Source organism: Stenella coeruleoalba (genome assembly GCF_951394435.1).
Source record: "Stenella coeruleoalba genome assembly, chromosome: 6".
Lineage (NCBI taxonomy): Eukaryota > Metazoa > Chordata > Mammalia > Artiodactyla > Delphinidae > Stenella > Stenella coeruleoalba.
The window spans coordinates 82,620,595-82,646,326 of record NC_137151.1 but is presented as its reverse complement, the minus strand read 5'-3'; the positions used below and the strand labels follow the sequence as shown (position 1 = coordinate 82,646,326).

The window sequence follows — 25,732 nt, the reverse complement described above, 5'->3', positions numbered from 1 at the left end:
AAAATTATCTGAAAATTTAAAGCATATGATTTTTATGTTGTCAATAGTATATTTTGAGATATTAATGTGGTTTAATACAGTTTATAATGTCAAATCAACATCTTTCTTTGTTTTCCAATTAGCACACTTGTACAGCATGTAAAATTTTAAAATACATACTTTTTTAATACCCAGTATACAACATTCATCAAAGCCATAAGCTAAAGTACATTCAAAAAATTTTTAAAAAAAGCTCTACAATTTTACTAATAGTTAAAATATCCCTGGAGGTTTTTAGTTAAAACCTGACCTATCCCCCCAAAAAAGAAAAAGTTTCATAATAATTACGACATTGTAATAAAATCTCTATCCTGGAAAGATATAATACCTCTTAAACAGAAGTCCAATATCATGAAATGTTCAAGACCAATTAGAATTGACATGTGGATATTTTATTCTACAGATTATTTCTATATAAATAGCAAATAATCATTAAATTCATTAGGTATATATAATTTTCCAAAGACTTTTTTTCTTGTCTCATACTATCAATCATCATAACACCAGGGTGGGATAAGAATTCATCACTTCTTATATAAATAGACATATGCATGAGTATGTATGTGTGTATACTTTACATCAAATAATTAAGTAGAACATTTTTCATGTGTTAACTCACAGAATAAAAGGGAGCAAAATAGTAATGTCAGGGTATCTTTTAAAATCACATTTAATTCCTTCTTTCATTCTTTTTAAAAAAAATTTTATTGGAGTATAGTTGATTTACAGTCAGCTAGTAACACAACTATAGCTGTGTTAGTTTTAGGTGTACAGCAAATTGAATCAGTTATACACATACATATATCCACTTTTTCTTTTTTAGATTCTTTTCCCATATAGACCATTACAGAGTATTGAGTAGAGTTCCCTGTGCTATACAGCAGGTTCTTATTAGTTATCTATTTTATATACAGCAGTATTATCTATACTGACATATATATATGTCAATCCCAATCTCCCAATTTATCCCTCTCTTTCATTCTTGAAAAAACTAACAATAACAACTAAAGAAATGAGAGTTTTGTTTTTCAAAATGGGCTCTGTGTATTACCTGTATGAGAATTACCTAGGTTAAAACATAACAATGTTAAAACATTACCTAGGCTAAAACATTTACCTAGGTTAAAACATAACAATGAAGATTTCTCAATTTAATAAGTAGGGCTAGGGAATTCTATTTCTAAAACCATCACAAGTGATTTCTTGTACTAAAATCTAAGGAACAGACTTAGAAAATAGTAACAGCTGAGGAGAACAGTAGAAGGTAGATAGAAAAGGTGAGCTGAAAATATAGGAGAGGGGCTTCCCTGGTGGCGCAGTGGTTGAGAGTTCGCCTGCCGATGCAGGGGACACGGGTTCGTGCCTCGGTCCGGGAAGATCCCACATGCCGCGGGGCGGCTGGGCCCGTGAGCCATGGCTGCTAAGCCTGCGTGTCTGGAGCCTGTGCTCCGCAACGGGAGAGGCCACAACAGTGAGAGGCCTGCATACCGGAAAAAAAAAATATATATATATATATAGGATATAACTGCTGATCCTGTTTCTAATGAGCTCATGGAGAGAACGTGAAGCTCAGAAGCATTAAATTTCAGTTTTCAGATTCTACAAGGTACAACAGTTTCTTTTTCTAATATATTCAAACTATGCCAAACAACTGCAACTTGGTCTAGATGTAATATCATTAGGCACTAGGTTTATCCCTCTGTGACCTCAAATTGGTTGACCAGATCTGCAAAAAAAAGACCAAAATTAATGGAGAAATTCTCGGCTAAAAAGGAACTGAAAACCTGCTACTAAGATATGTGAGACAGCCAAATCGATTCCTGACACCAATGGACCCATCACATTTCTTCTGTTTCCGGACAGTGTATTCAACTTTGGCTTCATGATACAATAACTTGGGAGCTTTAAACTTAGACCAGTGCCTGGGACTCTGATTTAATTAGCTGGGGCGGAGCCAGGGCATCTGTGCATTTTAAAGCTCCCCAGGTGATTTTAACGTGCCACCAGATTTGAAAAGCACTGTTTTAGATCGTGCAGAAAGAGTAAAGGGTTCAAGTGACAGGAGGGGAGCGAACACAGTAGAAGCTATTTAGTTCTGAGTAAATCCATGGGGTAAACTCTTCTCAACATCTCTGAAATTATCACTGAGAGATTCCCCATTAGTGGTGGTCTAGTGTTAGCAAAACAGGAAGGTAAAAGCAGACGATACTGCTAAGGGATTACTGAACTATAAGAAGGAAGCGTCTGATGTGTTGATAACAGACTGTAAGAGTTGCTAGAAATATTTATGGAAAATATTCATACTTCGGCAGTAATGTCATGAGTCATAGTGGTTATACGTAAATAGGCCCATATGGGAAAATTATGGAAGAACTCCAAGTACATTCTAAATGAATCAACCTCTTGCAGTGCTCCAGGAACATTTTAATATGTTTCTTTCACATTGGCTTTAATTAAACCATCTGAGTAATGAAACACAGGGAGAAGCCTTGAGTGATTGTGGGAACTAAGCTTTAAAGACTTCCAATATGAAGCTTGCCGCTTAACCCTTTTTTTCTATGTAATGTTGGATGAACTGAATGGAAATAATTTTAAAACCGAAAAGCAGATTATTCCTTATAATAGTTCCTGTATTTTTAAGTTATAAAAGTCATGATACTTAGATTAAATAGTTCACATTTGTGTGCATTCCATGTCTATATAAAATATTTATAAGACCCTTGAATATGACACAGCATGCTGGAATAAACTCTAGGCTTAGAATCTGAAGATACTGAAAGGTCACTTAGTCTCTGCCTTATTTGAGTCTTGAAAAATAAGGATAATAATATTGTTCTTCTCTCCTTACAAAATTGCTCTGAAGATCAACTGCAGTAAGAGATAAGAAAAAAAACAAAAACAAAAACACCCTGTAAACCGCAAAATGCTTTATAATTATGAGGGATTGTCACCTCTTAATTTAATGATTGTTTGGGGAAGACACTAGAATTCAGTGGATATTGTTAGTGCCTGCTCAACTCTCCTTGGATCTTCTTTATCAGTGCTGGGATCCATCCTCCAGCTTCCCCATGCTTTGCTGGTAATGGCTCACACACAAGACCTTCAAAGGATTTCCTTTGGGCAATGAGGTCACTTTGCCAGTACAGACAGCTGGAGACACCTGGAAGTTTTTTTGCTTTGCCCCATATCACAATATTCCTTAGCTAATGACTGGTGTAGAAAAATAGAAAAATAACTTCATATTCTAAGGAAAAAAAAGATTTAGAGCCAAGTTTACAGATTACAAGGAGAGAAAAAATACATACTGAGATATGAAAGGGACTAAAAGTTTAAACTCCCATGCCCCAGCTCTTCATAGGAAAAGAGGGAAGTGTGTAAAACAAAGCAGAGGAAGAAATGGAACCCAGGAATCAAGGGGGTGGGGCAGTGACAGAGGGTGTTAACCATGACATATATGACAAATCAAGGCACAGCAGTGTAGCAGGTTATCCAGAAATAAAGAAGAAAATAACAAGAGTTGAAAATGGTTACTTCAGTGAGTGACACTTGGGAAAAGAGCTGAGGAACATTTTGCTTTTTCATTATAAGCCTTGGGGAAATATTTGTTTAAAATGGACATGGATAACTTTGATTAAATAAAAATTGAATTAAGTCCCCAAGTGATAACAAGTTAAAGTTGCACATACTCATTTATTCCTTAAAAAAAAAAAAGAGAGTATTTACTATGAGTCAAGCATTTACTAAGTGCTGGGTATATAGCAGGGGGAAAATGTCCCTGTTCTAGTGTAGTTTATATCCCAGGGAGCATACCTGTGTATGTGCGCATGTATGTATGTATCTATATATTTCTATGTTCATGTCTAGATCACAAACATATTTCTAATATATCTTAGATGGCATAAGTAAAAATAACACAAATAATAACATAAATTGAGCAGAGTGTAATATTTAAGATCGAGTGATCAGGAAAGTCCTCTCTAAAAGGGTGACATTTTAATAGCGACCTGAATGAAAGGAAGAAATGAAAGCTACTCAAACATATTGAGTCTAAATTCCTTTGATGTGTCAGTTAGAGTAGCAGACTCAACAGCTGGGTATACAAAGTAGAGCTTGGGGAAGGAGAATTCTGGGTAAAAGGTGTGGATTAGGGAGACCCTGGCACTGAGGTCTCAGTGGAAGGACTGAGGAGTGCCAGAACCACGGGTCCCCAGGTAGCTGCCATGCTGCAGAGGGAGATGAAAGAGAAGAATGCTGCCAACAGAAATAAGTTAAATATTCGGTGAAAGGGCAAGGAGAATCAAGGAAGTTAGATCCTTAATATTAGTAATCAGGGTTATCAGATTAGCAAATAAAATTATAGGATGCTGCTGTTGGTGGGAATGTAAAATGTTACAGCTACACTGGAAAATAGTTTTGGTAGTTTCTCTGAAGACTAAATATGCACTTATCCTAAGGTACAGCAACTGTACTTTTTGGTGTTTATCCCAGATAGATGAACACTTATATTCCTGTAAATATTTTTGCATTGATGTTCACAATGGATCTATTTGTATTAGTCAAATGTCAGAAACAACCCAAATATACTTCAGTGGGTGGATGGTTAAACAAACTGTGGTACATCCATACCATGGAACACTACTCAGCAATAAAAATAAGTGGACTATTGTTACACACACAACTTGATGGATCTTAAGGGAATTATGCTGAATAAAAGAAGTTAATCTAAAAAATTCTTTCTGTTATGAAATTTACCTAAATAAAAAATATAGAAAATTTGTTTTACAATCTCTTAGAAAATGGGACATTGGTATGTTGAACACTTTCAATTGGGTAAAAGTCATTGCTTTTATGTTTTAGCAACTTTATGTCTTAGCTCCTCCATGTGGCAGAAAAAAAATAACAATGATGAGAAGAGAGTATAATGTATCAGACTGTTTTTGCTTTATACATGTAGATTCTAAGTGCTATTTTTCAGTGTGGCAAAAGAGCAAAAGAAAGTTATGTGTTCCGAGGCCAGTGATAATGGTGGGTGCTCTTTTTCTTATTTCAAGTATTCAAGATTTTATCAATTATATTTATTCAGAGTCTCCAATAGACAACATTCTTTTCAGCATATACTTTTTTTGAAAGATCAGGCATTAGACCTTACATAAGTCCAAGTGTGTGTCTTGCACAATTGTGTGTCTGTGCTTTGAAGATCTGCAACAAAATTTTTCTGTTTACTTATGAATAAACATTTCTACTTTAATAGTAATGTATGTTCACTGTAGGAAATTTAGAAACTATAGAAAAATGTATCAATGAAAATAAGCATCAACTTCTTTCTCACAATCAAGAGGTAATTATCATTGAAAATGTAATATGTTTTAAATTTGTTACTGTTAAAGTAATCAGCTAGTGATAGTATTAGGCAAACTTACAAAAACAAACAAAACCTCTTAAATTACTATATATGACTGATTCCATTTGGGGCATTATTGTGTGTGTGTGTGTGTGCGTGTTTAAATTTTGGCTACTAGTTATTAAAAGGATTGAAGATTAGAATACTGAATAATGTTTTGATCCTAGATAATATGGACAGATAGTAAAGATATAAAACATAAAAGGACATTTACAATATATTAGACTATGAAAAGTAAGATGACAGTGATATAAAAATGTTTTGTGTATTCTTAGTCTATATATTGAAAGGTATAATAACATAGCATATATTTTTCACAGATTTTACAAACTATAAAATGTCTTTGGAAAATCATCAATAAAGACTTTGACAAATACAGAGCAAATTTTTGATACTTTAAAGCTAATTATATATTCTTTGCAAATAGTCCAACCTATGCATCTCTTTGGTCAGTGCATTTGGATACTTAGTAAATGCACTCACAGCAGATATTTTAGAGGCTGGAGGTTGTTGAAATTAAAAAGAGAAAAATGTCATCAAACTCACTATTATATACAAAAATATTTACTTTATAGACTTTTAAAATTAGAATGCTATTAAGATATTTCATATCTGGCTTAATATTTTCCAAAACTCCCACAACTATTTTTCAATCAATTAAAATGACACAGGCTTTTCTTTTAAGCTAATCTCAAGTGATGTCTGTAGTCATTTCTTCCAGTTATTTCATTGTATTCTATTATGCCTAAAATAAGCATTTTGCAAAAACGTGTGAAAGTTTGAGAATTACACCTTCATTTTCAAATATTACTTAAAATTGATTTTCTTTTTTCCCACTTAAAAGACTGAATAGTTTGTTTTATGACTTGCTTCTTTGCCAGTAGAGAGCAGTGTTGGCCATCATATGGACCTAATTATAATATCTGCTTTTCTTGCTTTCTCAAATGTTTTTAGAATCACTCTGTAAATATGAAAATGTGGGTTTTTAAAAAATAAATGCCAGATAAACAACAACTAAAATAATTAACTAAAGAGTTACTAAGCTAGCTGCTAGGAAATCTGACACTAACATATGAAAGAGCTAACATAAATACATTGAATACACGTTTATATCAAATTCAAAATATGCCAATTGTATGTAGATAACATGTTCTCTATACAATTATTTTAAAATAATAAAGGAAAATAATTTTCATTTTGTAAAACATAAAAGCTTTCTCTAACATCAAGGCTAATAAATAACTCTTGGTAGCATAACTACCAATGGATATTTTAACTACAGAAGAAAAATAAATGAGTATGTCTCTATCTTTGTAAGCAAGGTTTCAGAGACTCAAACAGGATGGGGCTAATTTTCTTGGCATTAACTTGACTGCATATGTGTATTAAAAAAAAACCACAAAAAACTCCCCAGTACTTAAACCTTCCAGCTACTCAACTGCACCCAGTAGATAACCCATACAGGAGTAAGTCAATTTAATTTTATAGTCTTTATTTGGCTGACTCTCCATGTCACAGTGCCAAACAATATAAAAAGCACATCATAATAATCAATTGCTAAAGAAAGGTCAGAATCAATCGAACTTAAACCTATTACTTAATTGTCAAAACCATAATCCTAAAAAATAAAATAAAATAGATCCATCAAAAAAGAAAGGATATAATTTAAACTAAATACTCTAAAGGTTATCCTTTAAAGGATGAGCAGGATTTAAAAGAGAATAAAAAATACTGGGGTCAGTGTTTAAAAGTTTACATTTTATATTTGATTTGATAGTTATTCTCACTTTATTGTAGTAACTTTCTATTAAATTGTATCTTTTTTATTATTGTTATATTTTATTTTTTATTTTTGGCTGCGTTGGGTCTTCATTGCTGCACGCGGGCTTTCTTTAGTTGTGGGGAGTGGGGGCTACTCTTCGTTGTGGCGCACGGGCTTCTCACTGCTGTGGCTTCTCTTGTTGCAGAGCACGGCTCTAGGTGCACGGGCTTCAGTAGTTGCAGTGCGTGGGCTCAGTAGTTGCAGTGTGCAGACTCTAGGGCGAGCAGGCTTCAGTAGTTGTGAAGCACACGGGCTCACTAATTGTGGCACATGGGCTCAGTAGTTGTGGCGCACAGGCTTAGTTGCTCCATGGCATGTGGGATCTTTCCGGACCAGAGATTGAACCTGTGTTCCCTGCATTGGCAGGCAGATTCTTAACCACTGTGCCACCAGGTAAGTCCTTAATATTAAATTGTATCCTCTATCTTCTTATTTTACATGAATACAGAGTGTATTATTTTAACAGGCTCTTGCTATTAAAACAAGATTCCTAATTTTAAGGCAAAACAAACCTAGTTGCTATAAACAAGAAACTGTGCTCATTGCCCACTGTGGAAGGGTCTCCCAAATCGAGTTTTGAATAACACAGTCACAGTAAGAAGCACTGAGGGTTTTGTTCTGTCTCAGAGACCCCTCCACAGTCAAACTTCTTTTACATCTGAGGAGTGAGACAGGTGGAGTGAAGGGCAGAGCATTCACCTGTGTTGTTATAAATAAAATTATTACAAAAATAAATAAACACCAACTTACACAGAAAACCAAAAGCATGGGCTCTGAATCCAGACAGGCTTTACAATCCATTTTCTCCTTAGAGAACCACTTGATTGTGGACTGTGGAGATATTATCATTCAACTCCCATTATTTTATAGATAATATAAACTGAGGACAAAGAAGGTGAAGTGACTTCTGAAGGTCACAAAGCTTTTCAGTAGCAGAGCGAGGGCTAGGATTCCAGCTCTCCTAATTTTCAGACATATACTCTATTTTTGCTAACTTAAATAAAACAGAAACAGAAGGAAAGATAATATAGTATACTGGATATATATTACCCATTTAGGCCACATCCATTTGGTTAATTAAGTTTTAAGTTATAGGTTCTTCCTACTGTGAGATATGCTTAAGATGTGAGGAAGTCACCTCACACCAGCCAGAATGGCCATCATCAAAAAAGTCTACAAACAATAATTGCTGGAGAAGATGTGGAGAAAAGGGAACCCTCCTACACTGTTGATGGGAATGCAAATTGGTACAGCTGCTATGGAGAACAGTATGGAGGTTCCTTAAAAAATAAAAATAGAACTACCATACAACCCAGCAATCCCACTCCTAGCCATGTACCGCAGAAAACCATAATTCAAAAAGATACATGCACCCCGGGACTTCCCTGGTGGTGCAGTGGTTAAGAATCCACCTGTCAATGCAGGGGACATGGGTTCAAGCCCTGGTCCAGGAAGATCCCACATGCCACAGAGCAACTAAGCCCATGTGCCACAACTACTGAGTCCACATGCCACAACTACTGAAGCCTGTGCGCCTAGAGCTCGTGCTCTGCAACAAGAGAAGCCACCGTAATGAGAAGCCTGCGCACCGCAACGAAGAGCAGCCCCTGCTCACCTCAACTAGAGAAAAGCCCACATGCAGCAATGAAGACCCAACACAGCCAAAAAAAAAAGAAAAAGAAAAAAATATACATGCACCCCAATGCTCATTTCAGCGCCATTTACAATAGGCAGGGCATGACAGCAACCTAAATGTCCATTGACAGACAAATGGATAAAGAAGATGTGGTACATATATACAATGGAATATTACTCAGCCATAAGAAAGAACAAAATAATGCCATTTGCAGCAACATGGATGGACCTAGAGATTGTCATACTGAGTGAAGTAAGTCAGACACAGAAAGACAAATATCATATGATATCGCTTATATGTGGAATCAAAAAAAAAAGGGTACAAATGAACTTATTTACAAAACAGAAGTAGAGTCATGTATGTAGAAAACAAACTTATGGTTACCAGGGGATAAGGGTGGGGGGGATAAATTGGGAGACTGGGACTGACATATACAAACTACTAATAAAATAGATAACTGATAAGAACCTGTTGTATAGCATAGGAAGCTCCACTCAATACTCTATAATGGCCTATATGAGAAAAGAATCTAAAAAGAGTGGATGTATGTATATGTATAACTGATTCACTTTGCTGTACACCTGAAACTAATACAACATTGTAAATCAACTATACTCCAATAAAAATTAAAAAAAAAAAATCTGAGGAAGTCAAAAGAATATTTGGTTGGCTTTACAGTTAGGTAACCTGAATTTCCTCTACCATTTCTTTATTGAAGCTCTCAGAGCCTCAGTTTCCTCATTCATAAAATGGGGATAACACACAGTGTTTCTGTGAGAATTAAATAAGAAAATGCAATCAGTGACTGCCACAGAGTGAATGTTCACTGAATTTATGCTTAGAAATTAAAATACAATAATAAAATAACAGTCACAACAAGAACTTAAAAAAAGTCAACCTACCAACAGACTATGAAGTAAGCAAGAAAAAAAAACCTATTTTAGGCCACTAGTAGTCAGTTTTTGGCTATAGAGGCAGCTAGAATCCTTACCAACACATACACAGGTATATTCTTTCCTCAAAATTTTATTGGTTATTTTTAAACACTTATTCTTCTAAATTCTCATTGTAATTTAATTTCATTGCAATGTAATTAATTATACAAAATGAGATGTGAGATTTTTAGGATATCTATGAAATACCTACATGTGGATACCTTATCAGTAAGTGTTTATACTGTTTTTCAGGAAGGCCAAGTACTCTTCTTGCTAAATATATTCCTAGTTGCTTTATAGTCTGGGGTAAACAAGTTTTTTAAAATTCTATTTATAACAAATTATTGCTACTATGGGAAACATTTACCCTGCATTTAGTCAGCTTACCAAATTATCTTATTAAGCTTAGCAGTTTTATTTCTTTTGAAAAATGTGAATCTACTGGAATGTAATTATCAATATCTTTCTCAATATTGTTACAAATTCTTTCATCTTCCTTGCTTACAAACAATGTTAAATAACAGTTATAACAAGTATCCATTTCTTATTCTTAATTTTCATGAGATTAAGCTTTTGGCAATACAATATACTGCTTATTATTTTACTTCTGTTTTAAACTTCAATAACGTAATTGCCCCCAAACTTCTTGTGCTCCTGAACTCTGTCCAAAAAGAATATATTTATCCGGAGAAGGCCCTAATATTTCAAAGAACCTCCACATTTCTCCTGAGCTAAATTTATCTCTTCTTCTCCCTTTTGGAGAGAACATTCCTTAAAAGCTCTGCATCCATCCTAATTCAGGGGATAACATTTCCAGTACTTCCCCTCTGAAACACTATGTTATCATCATCATTTCTCTAACCTCTTCCTCCTCATCATTATTATTTCTATATCCTAATTCATTTAAAAAATATTTATTGTGTACCATCTCTGTGTCAGTTTCTGTTCTAGATACCAGGGATACAGCAGTGAACAAAACAGATCCAAATCCCTGACCTACTAATGCTGCTGTAGGCTACACCCTTATCTTCAGTGCTCAGAGGCGGTGCCTATATTTTCTCACAGGTTTTTTCATTCCACTTCACCTACAGCCCTATTATGTATAATCTAAATAAACTGCAACAAGAGAGCTTCCAAATCAACAATAATTGCCATAGTGGAGCTCTCTGGCTGTATGTGATCAGTTTTGAAATCTTAAGCCGTCTTGGAGAAGACCTCATCCCAAGCTGTGAGCAGAACTTCTCCTTCACATTTAAATATCACAGAAATGAGTGACCACATTAAGGGATTCTACTACTCAAACTGCTATCCTTGTTTCTTTAGGAAGGGAGAAAAATCTACTTTTTAGATCTTGATAGGCTGTGTATAGCTCTTTCGAGTGAAAACTGAGTGTGGGCTCATGATACTCCTGCAATGCAGATATATTTATTTCTTTCAACAGACCTTCTGTCAATGATTAATATGAATGATCACTTTGTGAAGCACTGCTGCGTGCACAGCGCTCATTAGTGTGCTGTGATGGTACAAGCAAAGAAGACGGGATCCTGCCCCTTGGGGTTTTACCTGCTAGATTTAGAGATTCAAACACATACAAGGAAAGGCAAAGACAACAAAAAAACAAGACAAACAAAAACCTGAGATCTGGAACAGATTGAGACAAGCTTAATGTACTATTCTACTCCCATCAGGGGCCCTCAGAGGCACAAGTGAAAGCTGGCTCTGCACCGAGCAGGCCTTCTTTTAATCAAGAAATGTTTACTGAGGACCTACTATGTGTCAGGCACTGTTCCAGGTACTTAGATACAGTGATGAACAGAAGAGTCAAAGTCTCTAGGGAAGTGGCTTGGTGGAAACATGCATAAGGGTTTAGAACCACATGGACACAAAGTTTGAATTCTGCCTCTGCCACTTGATAGGTTTATGAATCTTAACATCTCTGAGCAGCAGCATCTTCTTTGGTAAAATGTAGATAAATATCCCTGTATTTATAAATGGTTATAAGCAAAAATCGTATGGGTAAAGGGCCTGACACATAGTAGGCATTCAAAAAATATTTGCTTCATTCAATAAATGCTCCTACAGGGAAAGATAAATACTGTATGGTATCTTTTATATGTGGAATCTAAAAAATACAACAGACAAGCGAATATAACATAAAAGAAGCAGACTCACAGATATAGAGAACAAACTAGTGGTTACCAGTGGTGGGGGGGTGAGGGGTAATATAGGGTAGGGGAGTGGGAGGTACAAACTGTTGGGTGTGAGATAAGCTCAAGGATGTATTTGTACAACACGGGGAATATAGCCAATATTTTGTAATAACTGTAAATGGAAAGTAACCTTTAAAAATTGTATAAAAATTTAAAAATAAAATAGAAAAAAAATACATGCTCCTAAATGATACATAGGTGCTGATTATTTGGTTCTATATCCTAAAGTAATGCTGGAAAAACAGAGTTTGTGACTGATTATTTTCAACAACGGTCAGGGTTTTTTTTCTTCTGATTTTATAGACTCAACATAATTCTATTAATAGGGCTTAAATAAGTCTTCTGGGAAGCTGATGACTCTGGCTAATTAAGTGGCAGATTGGGAAATACAGACGCATCAAGCATCCAACAATGGCAGAGTCCTGGCAATTTCTACAGGGGAATAGGAGAATGAGTGGGTCACTCTGATTTTGTGTAACAGTTGCGTCCATTTATGGAAGGATTCTGCCTTGCAATCAGATGCTGCTATGAGGATGCTGCTGTTTTATCTCATTAGCTAATAGCTGAATTCCCTGTTCCCTGTTTGTAAAAGTGAGCAGCTATTCTGCTTCTACTATCACAACTCATTCTTCCTACTTTTGTTACCATTAAGCCCATCTACTTCTAATTTAATTTGATAATTCAGTTTATTTTTTTAAGTCTACACTTTTTTCTTTTTAAAGACAATTTTATTTATTTATTTTCAATAGTTGAAGTCAGTTATCACTAATTAGCACCGATTAGTCTTCACTGTAATGTTTAACTGGCTTTTGTTTAACCTTACTATATGCTGATTTTATTTGATTATCCTTGACCTTTAAAAAAATCAGTTGTCACATATTCCTCAGCAGCTTTTGAGAGTATTTTTCAGTTGCCCTTTGAAAATTCTAATCCTGGTATTAACATAGACCTTTATGTTTTTATTGGAATACTTCTAAAAATTTAATAACCTGATTAGTAACTATAATTCCAAACTATATTAAAAATTCCCTTTATATATACAGAATTATATTGCAGTATATTACTTTTCTCAGAAAGAACTATATACATTTCTATTTCCCATGATATATTTGATTAATATATCAAATACTTAAATTTGCTATATTCACACTGCAAAACTGGTATTTGAGAAGAACCTTTACTTTATATGCAGTTCCATTATTAATATGACTAAAGTTTAAAGTAAGTTACTTATTTTTAACACATTTTTAATTTAAGCATTTTATGACATGCCGTTTCAATTCCTTGCTCATCAGAATTAATATACTATATATATACTGGCTCAGGCCTGAGATTAATTTATTTTCATTTAAAAGCAATAAATGTTATTAAAATGCACAAATAAGTGAAGTATTAGCAAAGATATAATAGCATTAAAATCATATTTATTTGCATTTCATTTCGGGGCTAATCTAGTACAAATTTCAAAATTATATATGGCCACAATAGAAATTATGCATGCTGCTACATGTAAGAATTAGAAAACATATGGCATTCTCTCTTTGCACCAAAAATTTACATTCTGTTACTGAATATTCAGGTTAAAAGATTTATCCAAACTCAGGAAGCCTCACTCTATAAAGCCCCAATAACCCCCGCTCCTCCCCATTTTAGTAAAAATGGAATTTTACTAAAGACTCTGAGAGTTTCTGCCATTTAAACATGATTAAGTCTTTATCTGAAGGTAGATGGCATTGCACACATCAGACACCTTGGGGAAGGGCCTTTTTAAGTCCTTGGTAACATCTCATTGGAGTTGGAGGGCCTCAGTCACTAGAACCCCATCTGTCAAGCTTTGCCTGTAGAAATCCTGCCAGCAGCCTGCAGGAAGGAATGCAAAGTGGGTGGTTGGTAGGGAAAATGTCACGAGAAGGGCAAGTAACTTTCCCTTATTCTCAGCGGTCTTGTGAGCCTCGCCACAGAAAGTACTTTTGGCTTGTTGCTCTAAAACACTTGCTGAGAGAAGGAAGAAATTCAGGTTGTGGTTGGTTCTTCTGTACTTGGATTGAAATTTCCACTGTTATTAGGATAGCAAATTTACCAAGTTACCATATATACTATTTGTAAAATACAAATCGTCACGTAAACACTGAAGTCAAGGGGCTTTATTTTTGTTAATTCTTATTGTCCTCAAAGATTGGCTGTTTACTGAATGACCAAGTCAAACTTTATTCTGCCAAGGATATAGTGCTAGGAAGAATCTCTGGACTCAAATTAAGATTTGAATCTTGGCTCTGCTGTTACTAAGTTTTTGGTCAATCTACTTTACATTTCCAAATGTTAGTCTTTATAAAAAGTGGTAGTGATACTTCTATATAGAGTCATTCTGAGGATTGCTGAATATAATGAGAATACAGTATTTAGTATTTAATAGTATTTAGTATTTAATAGGCTTGTTTCATTTAATCAAGTAGGAGAACTAAAACTATTTTATAATAAAAGCCAAAGAGTCTCTTTGAAATTAAACTGTTCCATACTACATGATCCAGATATATTATAGAAAACAAGTAATCAATTAGCTTCTGGTTTTTATCTACTACTTTGAAATTATATAAATGTGAGTAAAAAGGCAAGGGTGTTTGTCATGCTAGTTCCCCCCCACCATGGTTTTATTTTTTTAATTAAAAAAAAATTTTTTTTAATATTTATTTATTTATTTACTTGGTTGCGTCGATGCGGCAGGTGGGCTCCTTTGTTGCGGCTTGCCAGTTTCTTAGTTGCGGCAGGAGGGCTCCTTAGTTGTGGCTTGTTAGTTGTGGCATGTGAACTCTTAGTTGCGGCATGCATGTGGGATCTAGTTCCTGGACCAGGGATCAAACTTGGGCTCCCTACATTGGGAGCGCGGAGTCTTAACCACTGTGCCACGAGGGAGGTACCCCACCCATGATTTTAATGTCCCAGTATAACTCCAGGAATTTAATAAATGGGAATCTGATATTTAAGTGGGACTATGAAGTGTCTGTGTGTGTGTGTGTGTGTGTGTGTGTGTGTGTATACCAGCAAATATACTCATGGGCCTGTATTTAAAATAATGAAAGGAAAAGAACGGATAAATAGGGTACTATTTAATCAAATGTTAGAGATAAAAAATATACAGGAAACATTACATTTAAACTTTACTAAGTGCTAAGTATAGTGCTTATGACTTTTTCCAAGAAACTTCTAAATTTAATAAGGCAAAAATTTGGTGTTACTAAAATTATATCTGCTGTTAAATTAAGTGGTATAAGTGGACTATGTAGGTGTGTGGTGATCTCATTAATGAGGTCATGCAGTTGGTCATTGTACAAAAGAAGGTAGTCTGAGGTAATCAGAAACACACTGGTTCAGTGACTATAAATTGGTTAAAATCTGAAACTTGTGCTGTTAAATGATCCAGTTTGTGAAGGTCAAGGTACAGCATTCAGGAAGTATATCATCTAAATGATCTCAATGCCTCTAATTAATATGTCTCAAGTTCAATACATAGATAGATAGATGTATTGCTTTGGGGCCAAAGTATTTAACCTATTGGTTATGATTTTCTGTCTAAACAGACTTGTACATGGATAATTGTACTGCTAGCTAGAATAGCACATCTGCATCCAATGGGTAAATCAGTTATAGGCCATATCTAAAGATTTGGCATGCTATATCTGTTTGCTTGAGAATATTTGTTGACAGGGAGATCAGTACCTCACAAGAGCATTTGCTACTATACAGTAGCATTGTGTATAATATTCTTCCTAGTATGGCGTTATTTTGGGGAGAATGACAATGAAGCAGAAGCTAAAATACTGAAGGAACAAAGGAGTCACCTGGGGATTACAGATGACTTAAATTAGGAGAGGAAGAGTGGCACAGTTTGATAACATGAGACTCAGAGAGAGTAGGAAAGGGGAAGGAAAGTCAAGTCGCTTGCCAGGCCAGGTGTTCTGGGAGGAGTTGTGCGGAGAAAACATCCACCTCTTGTGGAAAGTGTTCAAGGTGGGCAAAGGCAACAGGGGATTTCGAGTCCTCAGAAGAGAGCTGGTTTTCTTTGGAGCAAGAAGAAGCAGGGTTCAGAGGAGAGGTGGAGGACAAAGGGGATTTTGCTGGTGATTGATCTTGAGTTCCCAGAGACCCAGGCATAGCTCCTTCTTCAAAGAAAAAAACTTTTTTTATTTCATTGATTTAAAAACTAATTGTACTATGTCTGAAAATGTACTTAAAATGTCTTATAAAGAGTCATAAAATAGAGGAAGATAAAATAAATTAGAAAAATGAAGCAAAAGGAAAATAAAGCAAGAATGTAGAGTAGAAATAGGTTTGTAGTCAAAAGCCATGTAATCCTGTAAATTTTCTAGAAGTGGATCCTAAACTAGGCTTCAATTTCTTCAGCAGCAGCATAAAGAAACATCATCAGTTAACTATGATTCACTGTTAACAAGGAAAAATAAAAATAGAAGTGTTTCATATATATGACGGGACTTTGATACGTAACTGGATTAATATGTGATTTCACTGGCAGAGTGTTTGATAGTTCATTAAATTTAAACAGCACACTAGATATTTGTTTTACTTTTATAATAACTATGAACAAAAAAACAACTGCACAGTTATTATTGACTTTATTTCAACCTATCATCTTTTATACTATGTTCAAGTATATTGGAGAAATACCTATCCCTTTCAATCAAAATGGGATAAAACATTAACTACTTTCATCTTTGCATTCTGTCCTACACAGTTGCCTGTCTAAATAACTTTCTTTATAATTATTATATTAATATTTAATTTACTCAACCATGAAATACTTCCTGGCTGTGAAATGCACTTCGAGGCATTGTAGGGTAGATATAACATACAGGCAAATAAAGCCCTACCTTAAAAATGATTCTCCTGAGTATAGTTCCCACTTCCAATAGATCTGCCAAGCTTTTAAAAGTCTCAATGAGTTTCTAGAGTCAAGTTTTCCAAATTGAAAAAATATGAATCATGACATCTTGTCAGTTTTATTTTTCAGACGATACATTTTTCTTAAAGCTTTCCTTATCTCCACATTGTTAATGTTGGAAGAAGTCATGACATTCCCTTCTACAGTACCGGGTAGTGACAGCTGAATTATTTCTCCTACTTAGCTCTCCCAAGTATCATTGTTAGCATTATTTTTGAGACATTCTGTAGTACTAAATCAAGGGTAGTAATTATCAAGGAAAAAATGTGTTGGGTCAGTTATAATAAACATTTTAAAAATGCTTGTCAAGGCTTTACTTTAATAAGTATATGTTAACATAAAGTTAAATCCAGAGAGTTAGGATGTAGGTAGGTATAGATTTCTGAGAATTAATTTAAATGTACATCAATTACTAAAACTTTACCTTATACAGTATTTCCAAAATAAACACAAATGACAGCATTACTGATTCAGGGATTCATAAGGCATTAGCTGGGTCTGTGCTCTCAGTCATTTGTGGAAATAATTCAGTAAGTGGTTTATATGCAAAGCCCATGGCAGTTGTGTTCATATCTACTTATGTTTACAGGAAAAGGAGACTTTCCAAGAAAACTCCATTAGCGTGTCCTTTAAAAGCTCCTCAAGAAGCTATGCTCTGCTGGCATTTTGAAATACTCTGGGATTAAATAAAATTCTTGCAGATGGCTAGAAATTATGGAGAAAAGGATGATTTCTAAAATCTACTATGTGTTATACACTGCCTTCAAACATAATACCTCATTTAAGGGTAATGAAAACATCAGGAAATGTTCCATAAGTTTGTAGACTGAAGGCAGACAATTTCCACCTTTAGATTGCTAAAACAAATGACTATATAAATTGGACTCCATCGGGGCTTCCCTGGTGGCGCAGTGGTTGAGAGTCTGCCTGCCGATGCAGGGGACACGGGTTCGTGCCCCGGTCCGGGAAGATCCCACATGCTGCGGAGCAGCTGGGCCCGTGAGCCATGACCGCTAAGCCTGCACGTCCGGAGCCTATGCTCCACAGTGGGAGAGGCCACAGCAGTGAGAGGCCCGTGTACCGCAAAAATACAAATAAAAAAAATTGGACTCCATCAAGTCTTGCTAATCATAGATGGACATTCAGAAAATCTTGATAGTGATGGCTATACTATGCAAACACATCCAAGAACAGCTTAAGAGAAGTATTTCCATTGCAATGGAAATTTACTCCTTATTTTAGCACAATTTTATTACAAGACTTTTATACCAGAAAGTTTTATTTATCCAGGTGTCACCAGTACAATGGATTATTCGTATCCTGAAATTTTCTTTTTCTTCTCCCAAATCGTCACCTTTGGATGGTTTTAATGCTTATTAACATTGCCACAGCTGGTATGCAACAGCAAAGAGAACTGAAACTAAAGACACTCAATTTTGCTGCTCATTATTAGCTTCCCCTAAAGACTCATAGGGAGCAAGGTGGACCGTATTGATTAAAATAGGCTTTATCTGTGTATTTCATTTGTTTTTTTTTGCTACAAAGAAAATACCCTGATCTTTCCCACTGCTTCTCAAGTACACTGCAGTCAAAATGCAAGGTTTTAGGCTCACTCTGGACCTACTAAATCAAAATAAGTGAACAGGAAATCTTCATTTTTTACAAGCACACCAGTTTAAGAAACACTGATCGATTCTAAATAAACCCAAATATGATTACTTCTGCATATTCAATGATAACGTTTCTCTGTACCACAAAGCATTGTGACAGCTTTTTATCTGGTCAAGGATATGCATGCCCTACTTACTAAAATGTCTACTTGTATTAGGATAGTGCAGAAAGGGGTGTGTACAGTTTAAAAAATGGGGCAATAGGGTAGCACGTAGCAGCATTCTCATGGATTAAAGCCCACAACTCTCAAAAGCAACTTTCTCTTTTTTGTATACTTCTATACAGAAGGTTGCTTTAATGTAAAATTCAAAATAAAAGGTGTATACATGATAATAAAAATACTATCTTTATCTGTTTAAAAATTTAAGAGTAGTTATACAATATATTCCTCTACTGTTACATTTCTGAAACTAGAGAAGGCAGCTTGGACAGGAAAAACATTATCTTTCAAATAGGTTAGAACCTAAAAGAACTTTATCTGCACAGAAGACCAGGTTTCATTTTTTAGATGGTGTGACTTTAGATAAGTAATTTAAGTACTCTGAGGTTGTATTCCTATTTGTAAAATGTAATAATATTAGTTCTGACTACCTCACTGTAATGCAAAAGCATAAACAAATGTAAGGTAATAACACTTGGCAAAGAGACATGACAGTTAGCAAAGGTGCAGAGGCCACTACTCTAAATGGCATAGGTAATTTTGTAGTTCACAGGAAATGACTTTTTGATGTTTGTGCTTACTTTTTAGACATTTCTTCATGATGGAGGACGAGGTGCATATGCAATATAATATTGATGATTCTTGCTCTTTACTTAGTACTTGAAAGGAACTAGCTCATCACTCAAAACAAAAATCAGGTTTCAAGAAATTGCTTATTTAAAAAATGCTACAAAGATAGATTTAAAAATTGGTACCATCTGTCCTTTGATCTGTAAGACATAGTAAATTCAGAGTCCTTATATGTACCTTATTTATATGAGTATATATATACGTGTGTGTACCTTATGTATATTTGTGTACATGAATTTAACTTCAATTAATTATTTCAAAAGTCAGGTAAAATCCTTGGATAAAAGGAAAATGGAACAGAAAGAAGGGAATGTCTCTTTGACTCCATATGGTAGAAAGAAGCCATAATGAAATTCTCAAGGCAAAACTCCTTCTCCACAGGAAGCCGGCTTTCACCTGATCTTCTGCAAGTGTCTTTGTTAACTGAGAAAAAACATCCTCTCCTTTGACAGTGTTGAAACTTGAAAACAGTAGTTTGTTCTAAAATAAGTTCACAGCGTGAGACAGGTTTAAAAACAATTTTTTGTTTGTTTGTTTTCCTATTTATAACAGATAGGTTTCTGACAGAAATTATCAGAGCTTTTAAAATGCAAGATCACAGCATTAGCCTTTTAGTTGTTTGGTGTTTACTGAGTAGTCACAAAATAGTACGCTCAATATTCTGGGCTTTAAATTCTTTTCTTGCATATCTCCAACCTAGATGTTCCATAGGACCTAAAATTCAATGTCTAGAACCAAGAGACATCTCTGATTTGGTACCTCATTATCCCCTATCTCAAGTTTGCATCTATCTCTGCACTCTTGTCACCCAGGAATACAGCTGGGGGATTATCCTCATAATTATTTATCTGCTTACCTATATATAGTCTACACTACAACCATATGGAACCCTTAGGCTTTCTAAAATTAACCATTTTTCTGGAATGTTCCTGGGAGGCTGTGCGTGCTGTTCCCTCTGACTGTAACAGCCACCTCACCTCAATCACTAAGATCATTTATGTTGGCTCTTATCTCCATTAGGAAATCTTTCTTCACCCTGACCATGGATACTCTCCAGTACAACCCAAGGTGCCACAGTGTATAAGATAGCGAGCCAGTTATATGCATATCTTTGGGAAGTGTAGAAGTCTGATACTAAACTCTTGGCCAGATAAGAACGAGGTCTTCTGAAACCAAAATTCCTTCCACATATGTTGCTGGCTCATAATCTGGAGATGAGTCTTGTGTGACTAACCAAGGACCCTAGAGAAGGGTGTCTGGAAGCTTCTTGGACTCCTGATGCTTTTGTGTGAATTCTTTCTCTTGCTGTAACATTTTCATTGCTTTTATTAGAGTCCTACATGGGTCAGGACATGCATGAAACCCAAGGGGTCCTGTGTGTCCTGACAATCATCTAACCTCACATAATCCTTGGAGACAGTCTCTTCCATGGGACTGTGGGCCAGGCATTTTATATACCTGGAGTCTGGCACCTAGTACATGCTAAAAAAGAGGGCTGAATCAGTCTGTAAACAACCGTAAACACTCACGTCTTTTGTTAATCAGGTATTCTGGAATTATAAACTTGGCTCTTGGAACTGGCTTAAAAGATTGTTAATTTATGCCCTAAAATCAAACCTGCTATGGATCCAATTATACACATCATCTACTATAAGGTGATTCATGGCAAAACCGAAAATAAAACCATTTAAATTTGTAATAATCCCATTAACTATTTTTTTAACTACTAAGATTTCTATTTTATACTGGTGGCCATTGAAAGGGTCATTGCACCCACTTAATTAATATTCTGTTATTCAGATCATTTACTATAATGTCATGTGAGTTTGCATTCTTTGCAATTTTTATTACACTGGAAAACATATGGAAGAACATTACTTATGAAATCTACTCAATAGATGGTAAAAAATATTTATTCATTAATCCAGTAAAACAGTTGAAGCTAAATTTGCACAAGTATCATTCATACAATGCTCATGAGGTTACGCTGTTTATCACACCTCTGCTATAAAAATTTTTCTCTGTCTTACTTTTCCAAAAAGGATAGACAATTCATTAATTATAATACCTGATTTACTACTTTAACCTGCTATTGCCACACTCACACATAAACATATAAAATCATCTGTAGAATTCTAAATTCATTTCTTAAATTATTTAGTTGTTTCCTCACTCTTTCTACACACTTTTTTTTTTAAGTAAATTTATTGACATGTTTCTCCTGGCAATGCTTGAGCATATTCAATCTCACTCATTTTCCCCCAGAAATTCCTGTAGCATATTATTCGGTCTGAATATTTGCAAATGGAAATAGATTCCCTGCTTGTAAGACTTGATTTGTTTTTATCCCATTGTCTTGGCAAATGTTTGTGTGAGCAAGCCTGGAGTAATACCATTCTAATGAACAATAAAAACAGACATGTAACCAAGTAAGTGGTGTGGTAATCCTCAGAAATAAATGCAAAACCTGACGGAGCTAGAGAGCAAGCTTTAATTATTTAGGATTATAACTGGGGATCAACTAAAGGTAGATCAAGCCCATTCACTGCTTGCTTCCTGCCCAGGGTACCATTTCTTAGCTGAACCTGCAGAGTCTGGGGTGAGGTGATTTATGCTTCTCTGACTCCAAACCTCCTCGGAAGTAATTAACCATCACTGCCTTGCTTCTCACCATTTGTAATTCCATCACAGATAAAATCTGCCTGAGAGACAGGGCAGGAAGTGAGGGGGATTGGGCAAGTCTGTTCAACTTAGTTCTACTATTTCATAATATTGAATCTTGGAATAGTCATGTCATTCAAATATGCAAAGAATCAGGGCTAATCTCCTGATGAATGTGCTGTATTCTAAAAACTCCAATCTGTAAGTACCTCCAAACTGTAGAAGCTATTTTCCATAGTAACAATGTTATATCAAAACTTTGTTGAATCTAGGTATGCCTGAAAGAAAGAAAAAGGGAAATCTAATATGTAGTGAGCACCAACCATGTGCCAGGCACTGTACAGATGTCATCCTGTTTAATTGCCACCAAAGCTTTATGAGGAAGGTATCATTTGCATTTTATAGAAGAGAAAACTGAGTTAAATACTAGCCTTGCTCTTAAATTGTAGATTTCACTTTCAACTCATTTCTATGAGACGCCAAAGCCCAGAGCTCTTTTGATTACAGCGTACTGCCTTCCAGATGGAAAACTGTTGGTTCTGCTGTACTAATAGCATAATAGCCCTTAATCACCATATACATTTCTTTGAATAAGTGAATTTATTGTTATATTTTGAAGAATATAAACCACATTTTCTTCTCACTTCTCCTCCTGGGCAGCCTTCCCAATAGAGCTGAGGACTTCATTTTCTGATTCCAAGGCATGTTTGCTTGGACTTAAGTCAGGCCCATAAGCTATGCTATTAAAGTTTAATGATAAAAAAATGAAGTCTCAAGCATCCATGGAGAAAAAGTAAGACAACTTCCGGGGGGGAGGTGAGGTAGATTCAGACATTTTTCTCAACAGAGAATGACAGAAGATTGTGCAGCAGGGACTAACGTTCTGGGGGAAAGAAAAATCTAAGGTGATAGGCAGACATCCTCAAATGTGAAATACCTCACAAAATACTGAAGTTATGAAGCCTCTTGAAAAAACTTGAAGAGGAAAACCAAAATCAAATACAGATCTGAGGAATAAAGAAGAAATGGTAAATAGAGTGTAGGTGATCTGAATCCATTTTAATAAGTAAGATTAAACTACTAGGGGAATTATTGTTTGTAAATTACAATTTACAAAATGTAAATGTTGCAAATCCTGGCAAGTAAAAGTGAAATAAGCAGCAGAAACTGGGGAGTGGAGCATGTGAGAGGGAGGAAATGAAGTAGGCTATCCACCTCATCATTCATATGTACACACTGTCAAAAACTGAAATGCGCTGTTAAGGAAAAACATAAGGATGCCAAACACTTAATGACTTTCATAATCGTCTTCCTTTAACCCTAGAGCAATCTTTTAGGAACTAATATCCCTTTTGGCAAAGATATATGTATCTGAAATTTAGCAACTCCTTTGATTGGCTTCGATTTTGTTTTTTCTTCTGTTAAATTCAAGTAAAGTTCAATGCTTTTTACTGTAAAATAGCATGCATGTTAATACTTCTTTCTCATACACTTAATTCTTCATATCTATTCATTCCTAGCCTTAATCTCCTTAATTATTTAACTATTTGCGGTTTAATGTTACAATTCTACTGTTTAATGGGGGATATTAATAGTCCCAATCTGATTGGGCATTTGTGAAGATTAAATGAGATAATAGATGTAAAATGTTTAAAAAGTTATTGGTATAGAGTTGTTTATATACTGTTGAATGTCATTTTTTAAATCTATATATCTATAGATTTAATTTGTTAAATTTAACAACTTAAATTTGTTAAATTTAATTTGTTAAATCTATAGATATATAGATTTGTATTTGTTCAGAGAGAGATGCCTAGATTTCTGTTAACCAAAAGTTAATACTGGGTTATTTCTGCCTGGTAGGATTTGGAGCAATGTGTTTTGGTGTCTACACTTCTGTGCTTTTCTGTAGAGCTTAAATTTTAATAACTAGCATATGTTTACAAAATAACAAAGTTATTCTTAGAAAATAATACAGTGCAAACCCATAACATGAACAACTGCCTTTTCCATGCTTTATCCTGTGTTCTCTGTACTTTGAGATATATCTTTTCTCAGACTCTGGTTGCATAAATTACATCAGATCTTTAGCTCTCCAATTGCCTTTCTTCTTACTGCTTTGCTATCGCAACTATGCAAGTTACAGAGAAAGGAGGTGCCTTGATACTACTTGATATAAAGACTGACATTAGACTCTTACTTTTTTGAATACGGTTTTTAAAGCTTCAGAAAAAGGAACTGCTTAGTTCTGGCAGGAAGGAAAAAGAAAAGATGATACACACTTTCTTGGAAACTGAAGAAATAGGCACACAACAGGAGACCATTCTTAAATGTAAAAGTATACAGAACTGCTCTGGGGATGAAGTTTCCCATAGTTCATAAAATTAGAAGAAAGACAAAAATGACTTTAGTTTGATTTAAAATACATGTATTTATGTACATATTTCTTAAGGAATGAAAGATTACTTCATCCAAATGTCTTTTAAAATGTAAGAATACAATGAGCAGGCATCTTGGTTTGTAATCAGAAGAGATTCTGTCTCTGAAATGACCTGACTACTTTCCTTATCTCACATCACTCAAATCAGATGACAAAGAGAAAACTCTGGAGGCAACTTTCTTCCACCTAACAGCTTTCTAATCAATATCTGAAATGCAGCCATATATTCACTGACAATGATGATTCAATGTTTAAATCTAAATAGCTTTCAAAACCTTGGTGTTTCCTGCTGTATTTTACATCCTACAATAATCCCTTTCCCTTCCTCCCCATTTCTAATTCCTCTTGGATCCTTTGCTCAAACAATGCTCATCTCTTTGCTAATTTTCATATATTTAACATACACTTATTTTAGTTACTCATTGAAACCACTACTGGAATGATCTTGATGAAAACATTAATTTTTTTTTACCTTTTTCAAACACTTTTTCCCCCAAACTACAATATCTCCTACTTGTCCTTTCTGCACAGATCCCTGAGTTTCACATTCCAGGCTTCAAAATGTTACTGCTTGACCCTTTTGAGACCAAATCAGACTTTTCCTTTTACACATTCTTTGGCTATGAACAAGCTTTCTTGTTATTTCCTATATTGCCAAACATAACCACGTAGAAATATGAAATAAATAATAAATGTATCCAATATTCAGAAGATTCCCATTTATAACTAGGTGACCTGAAGTTGAAGAAGCGTTTAAAGATGGATAACATCAGAGGCAATTTTATCCAGGGATTATATTAATAGAAATATCATTAAGCAAAGCAGAATAAGGGAAATAAAATGCTCACAAAAGCTTAGACTTTGTGGCCCCTCTGTTAGGGAGGCATATATAGAGACTTTGATCTGCTTAGCTTACATATTTGCCAAACTCCTGTTTGGTTTTTAAATGATGTCCAAGGGATCAATTAACAGACAGGACCCATAAAGGAACCTATTTCACATATAATATATACAATAGGCAGACATGTATACATATTCTACTTTATCTCTGGGTTCATTCATGTGCCTGCTAAGTAGTTTATCTCTTTAAAATTGGGAATAGTATAGTACAATGGAAAGAAAAACGGATGTTGAATAGCAGACTTGGTTTCTAGACCTAATTTTGCTATCTTG

At 35.0% G+C, this 25,732-nt stretch overlaps 1 protein-coding gene across 8 annotated transcripts in view; it reads right to left on the bottom strand.

Annotated features, from left to right (window-relative positions):
* Window positions 1–25,732, bottom strand: part of GULP1 (GULP PTB domain containing engulfment adaptor 1) — a 266,852-nt gene that overhangs the window by 55,202 nt on the left and 185,918 nt on the right. The window lies entirely within an intron of this gene.